Consider the following 6,824-nt stretch of genomic DNA (forward strand, 5'->3'; position numbering starts at 1 on the left):
GTTCTATGACACTTGGTGGATTCCTTACTCCAACAAAGTTTGCTGAAGATATTTTTGCAGCATATGGAGAGTTGCAAACAAGCTATTCTGGCTCAGAAAAGACACATACATGAAAACCCAGGATGGAGAGACGACTTCAGGTTTGTTTTTCAACTCTGTCAAGGGTATAATTCCCATCAAGTGTAAGTAAAAATAGCCACTAATCAAAAGGCAGATGCTACTTTCCCTTCATGGAATTAGGTGGAATTCATGGGCAGTCTCTGTACTGATTACTTATTTTCTCCTTCTGAAATGGAGGGATCAGCTCAAAGCTATTTGTGACTTCATTACAACTGCATGGGCAAAGGCATGGATTTCAAATCAGTACTATTTTGAGGACACATATGATGAGCTGCATACTGCTGTATCCAAACTGAAGTGCCCTAAGCCTTTAAAATCTTTTTCTACTCACTGGAAAAATGAATTTTCCATGCTTGTAGTGCCTCACTCGAGTATGGTGGTCGATCAAGCTATAAAGCTGATGGAAAAGGTTCACAACACTTGTAAAAGTGACAAAGTCTTAACAGCAAGTTCACAAATTTAAAACCTTCTTGTAATTTATTGGATGCTATATTTCCTTTGCAAATGAAAGCTGTGTAAATTTGTTTTATGTACTCCCATATAATACAATATACTGTTAGGTGCAGTAGCATTTTTCACAATATAACAAAATTGATGACTTTTTTGAGAGTTTTAGGCAAAAGTTTAAAGCTTGCAGTCACAGCCTTTTAAATTTGGAAAAAATTACAACCCTAGCACACACACTTCATCCATTTGGCCTATGTCTACACTTGGGTTGAGACAGTAGTCGTATTTGTCATTGTATTGGAATGCAGCGAGAGTAGAGTCAACATGTGCTGTCAAGTAGTACAAAAATGTCCTGCATCCACTCTGTTCATTGTCGTGCTGATTCCGATACATGCAGATGAGTAACTCATAAATCATCAAGTAAATTACTTGCTGCATATTGCCCTTCTGATCCCAAAGCACATGATTGGGCATGTCTTATACCATGAGGTAAATTTCTTAGCTGTGTGTTGGTCTCCCGACTCTGATGCACATGACTGAGCAACCTGCAAATGATCTGATTCGTTGCTCACTTGAAAATCTTCACTTCCTTGAGAAGCACCTAATTGCTTTCTCTTTCATGCCTGGCTGGTAGATCTACCAACTGATGTGCATTTTGGAGGCATGACTATTTTCATGGAGGATCCTACACCAACCGTACAAAGTTTCAACTCGATCAGATGAACTAATTATTTGCTAATGTATGAAAATTATTGTATAAGCTGCTCACTTTGTTAAACAAACTGTTACACATCTTACATGCAACAGCTTACAGAAATCGCACCACATAGAAGATGAGATGTCAAGAATCTTGGCATTGTCTTTGTTGCAGTTGATTTTAATGGAAAATTGATACATTGTTTCTGGAAAAGCTATACAGCTACAATCCTTTTTCAGACAATGCCAATCTCTTTGGGAACAGACAGACAAACATTAATTTTCATGTAGATAAGGATTACTAAGAGATGCCTAATGTTTCAATCACCTCCTGAATGTTGATGGAGGCTATTATCTTGTCAGCAAATCTGGACATGCAATAAGTTTAAAGTCTGTGGTGCCCATGAGACTGCTGTAAGTTTAAGATCACTTGTCCAGTAATCAGTGATCATTAAAAAGTGTTACAGAGCCAATACATCACTCTCTCAGGCCTTTTTATGTCATTGTGGAAACGCTTTGTCCCTGCCAAACATGTCCTATGCACTTTCCGACAGTTACCTCTAGAATTCACTACTATGAAAATATACTGGTGACTCAACAGCACTCTACCACAAAGCACACACCACATTACAGTGAGATCAACTTCAACAGTTCAACTAATGAATATAAATTTTGTTCTGATATATGTAAAAGTTTATAAAATACTTTAGGTGTTTATGTCCTGTGGAGCGTTATACCTTTCTGCAATTTAAATAGTAAAAATGTTTAGTTCATTGTTGCTTTTGCCACACTGCACTGTAGTGCACAACATTCTGGGAAAAATGACAGATTTTACTGCACTACAGGGGAATATGCCCAAAAGACTCCACATAAACTCAATGACACAACTCAGAAACAGACACACAACTTTGCTCAAACATTCAGGGAAAGACAGATATCTTCATTCTTGCACAGTGAGATCAGATACCACATTCTGGTATGGAAACAACCCGGGCGATATAAAATGGTAACACGTGTATCATTTAACTTATATTGAAGTACAAGAATTATTTCATAAAGTAAAATGCAACCAATGATTTTTGCCTTTCTTTCAAATATTTTATTTTAATCATACAAGACAAGAGCCACATTTTGACAATAGTAGAAGTGTAATGTACTTAAATACTGACAGAAATATAAATATCAAGAATATATAAGAATTTTACATTTTCTTATAAATAAATTTTAAAAATATTCAAAATAATTTTTTTCACAACACCTTATGTTTAAAAAACAATGGAGATCAGAATTTCACCAGTAGTAATTTTACTCCTTCTCAAAAAGTAAGTGTAGGAAATGTTCACAGAATCATTCATCAGATGCTCCCTGCTATGATAAGTGCAAGTGGAGCTACACATCTTATGTTGATAAATGCGGCTCTGACAATTAGTAAAAATTAAGCAACATGAACAAAACAATAAATGAATCCACATCCAAAGCTTAGCAATAGGAGCACATTAATTTGAACAAAAAATTTTCTATCACACACAACATTTAAAGCACAACCGCATACTTACAAATCTACACCATTAACAACAGATAAATGGAGTGCATATATATACACTGCTAGCTAACACAGATTCCTTCAAAACATGTTGCAAAACATATTGATTAATAGACTGTCTTTCATAGATGAAACTGTCAGATTAAGGTGAAGGTATGTTCTGAATCATAAAAAAAGGGGGGGGGGGGGGAATAAGCCAATACAGATAAAAATTTACCACATATCTAATAAATCAAATTTTTCTCACAAAAATATGTCACTGATTCCTTCTTTAATATCATATTTGACAAGTAGATGATAAACTTCAGGATGTCCTTCAAAATGCATCAAAATATAAAACAAAATATTTACTGGAAATCAAGCTCTTTGAGTGACACAAGGATAGTAGGCAATCAGAAACACTATTCATCCACACAATAAAAGAAATAAGTGGAGGGGAGAAAACTGTTTGCAGATTTTTGTCTCATTTCTAAGTCAGTATTTGCCTCAAAAAACTCAAGTTTCAAATTCAGGAGATCTTTCCTCTCAAATTCTCTCTTTATCCACTGATTTAATAGTTAGGTGCTGTTCTAAATACTATTGCTCCATGTCATATTGAATCTCTTCCATCTGCTCCATATTGAATCTGGAAGCTAATTCTGCTTCCTTTTTATTTTTCCAAAGTTTCATATCTTTTGGGACAGTATTGAATCATAACTAAAATATCAAACAGTGTAGTGCATAGAATGCAAGGAAATTGAATGCAGTTACCAGAAACATGCTGCAATAAAACAATGGGCATGATTTTGACTTTGGTCATTTTATTAAGCTAGTCAATTGTTTTTCTGGTGCCAAGAGCTCTCTCATCAGTGCAATTTGCTGTCTACCTATTTGCTCTATTTCTTGGTGTATATTCTCACTATAACTATTTATAAAAGCAGTCAGCCTTTGGAAAAGAGAGTTTTTGTATGAGCCAGTTTTAACTTGACACAAGCATTTACTGCAACATACTGCTATAGTAAAGAGCAGAAAAAATTCATCTCAGAAAACAAATTCTGTCACTCATCATTTGAGAAACCTTAAAATATTCTTAGGTTTTGCTCTCAATGATATGGTTCACCAAAACGCAGAAAGGTATGTGATACCTGAAATGGTTTATGTTTTCTGCCATGAATGAGGCAGGTAGAACTACTTGTTAAGTAACAAAATGATGCTGGTGTGCATCTTATTTCGTCATTTTTTAATGAAATAATATTTTTTCCTGCTGTTGATGTTTACTTTCAAGTGAGAGAATGTGTGTGGATTATGAACAATATAACTGCTGACAGTAGTGCACACAAAATAACATGATGACGGTAATAGGTTAAAACTGATGCGGAAGTGCAGGATAATATTTCTAGGAGATGTTCAGAATACAGGAAGTGGACTAACTAAGGATCCACTATGAACAAATTACTGTATTTCATGATTCATTTACTGCTGGAAGGAACTGTCCAGAACATAGTTATTAAAACAAATAAATAATAATTTTAGGTATGAGTAGTTCTGTGATATCCTTGTGCAAACAAAGTGACATGAAGGACATATTAATTTTTGTCTTCACAGCCTTGTTCCATTTGAATGTTTGCTAGAGCACGCACAGCATTATACATACACTTACAGTCAATAATATTTACATATGCCAAGCATGTTTTAACACATATGTATCATCACTGGTGCCTTAGAATTACATATCACCAACTACTAAAACTTGTAACAAAGTTACATAGGTAAAAGAATAAGTAGGAACAAATTAGAGCCCTATTACCTGCAGTGTTAGATATTTATATAGACCAATGTTGAAAGTTTATACTTGACTATAGATTCAAGATTATATAATAGTGCATGACTCACAATGCACAACCCATACTATATTGCACAATAAAACCCTACACTAGTAATGCAAGTCTCTCTCTCTCTCTCTCTCTCTCTCTCTCTCTCTCTCTCTCCCCCCCCCCCCCCCCCCCTCTTTATAACATTTTGCTTTAGTATGTCTTCAGATACAATGAGATTTTTATGTTTTCTTTTATTAGCCCAAATTACAGCTCATTTAATGACAGTTGTTGCTGTTCCACTGCTCAGATCTTTTAAAAGGCTGCTGTGCTTGACAAGAATTGGGGTAAAGTAGAGACTGTGATACTACATGTCTTGCTTGAGCCATGATATAGTGAACATGCATCCGGCTTTGTACCCAATATTACGACTTTACTGTCTTATTCTTGGCCACATTTTAAAATGTAAATCTAACAGACAATTTTGATTAGAAGAATTTCTTGCATCAGAAAAAATTGGAGTTACAATTACCCCCTCAGTTACAGATGAATAACAGAAACATTTACTGGAAAGAAAACAAACTCAGCATCATAAAATAACCACAGTTCACAGTATGGACTAAAGAAAAAAGCTATTGTAAAGAAACTGAAGTTGGTGCTGGAAGCAGTATGCTGTTACAAAAATATGAATGTATCAGGCATACAATGAAGCCATGGTTAGTTTACATTTTTTGGTGCAGAAATTTGTATGAGGCTAACACTGTAATTTTACAGCAGCAAATTAACATTTAAAATGAGAAATAATACACAACAGTCAAAAAGATAGGAAACAACCTCTCTGGACACATACTTTTCATTTCAGTTTCAAGACAAACAATAACTTACACAATCTGTGGGCACACATTATATTCAGAGCAAAACCATGCTCCAAACTTGAAAGCCATAACATCTCTCTCTTACCTATTAGAATCAATTAAAAGAGGGCAGTTGATCTTCTAACTACACATTCAATGTTCCTTTAGGCATCACCCACATTATAACTAACTACTTACTATGTAGCTGATACTTAAAGCAAATTTGGTCCCTGTCTTTTCTTGACACTTATTAAATAAGGGGCTGTGGTTAAAAGATGGTCTTGCACAAAAATAAAATAATAACAAGGAATTAGTAGATACTGTAACTCTTTCCAATTTACTTTTTTTTTTGTTATCTGCGCCGTGATGATTTAAACACTTCGAAAGAACAACCATTAGGTACACCAAATTACCAGAGCACACGCCATTTGTACCTCTCACCCCTCCCCACAATCAATAAAATAAATAATAAATGTGTTTCCAATTAAAACGGAGTGTTACTAAAATGATACATACAGATTGAGCTTGAAAGCACTCAATGAACAACTTTGAAGTTATACACAACTGTAACTATCTAAAATTCAGTTTCAGTTACCTAATCTAAGTCGAGGGGAAAAAATTAATAAATACAATGTGGAAAATGATTAGCAGAAGTTTGTGAGTGTTATGAAGGTAATGAGCATTGATGCCGGACTTCTCTGTGTAATTGTATCAGGTTATGTGGACAAATCTAGAAATAAATTGGTTTGTGAAAATCATACCAATAATGAAGTGTTAAGTAATTTTGTTATTTCCTGATGTCATTAGCAAAAATAATTTCTAGCCTTTAAGTTTTCTCTCTGTTTCATTTCATTCTTTAATTTCAACTGGATATAATTTTTGGTTCTATACACACCAATTGGTATTAGCAAGTCTGAGTAGAATGAAATGAGACTACTGCTTACATTACTATGGAACTGCTTATCTTAGCTGTAGTGCAAATACCCTGACACAAAACAAATACAATACAGCAAACCATAAAGAAAAAAAATAAAGAAAAAAAGAAGCAGGCAGTGAAAGCCAGATTTATTCTGAGTTATTAAAAAAAATTAAGATCCAGAATCAGAATCAGAGCTACATCCTTCAATAAAAATAGTTTGGTAGGCAAGTATGCAATTATTCTCATTGTATTTAAGAAAAGATGAACTTGTGTGCAACAATGGTAAATAAATGACTTTTCTTGACATAATCTTACTGATTTGCCTTTAAAATAAAATGATCTCTATAACTGAAGAACCAATGTACCTTCCACAAAATCATATCCACTCTGAAGAAAGAGTGAATATAGATGACCAGATATTGTTAGATTTTTTAAAAAATACACAGTGTCAGCAC

The sequence above is a fragment of the Schistocerca cancellata genome, chromosome 6, assembly GCF_023864275.1.
Source record: "Schistocerca cancellata isolate TAMUIC-IGC-003103 chromosome 6, iqSchCanc2.1, whole genome shotgun sequence".
NCBI classification, from domain to species: Eukaryota; Metazoa; Arthropoda; class Insecta; order Orthoptera; family Acrididae; genus Schistocerca; species Schistocerca cancellata.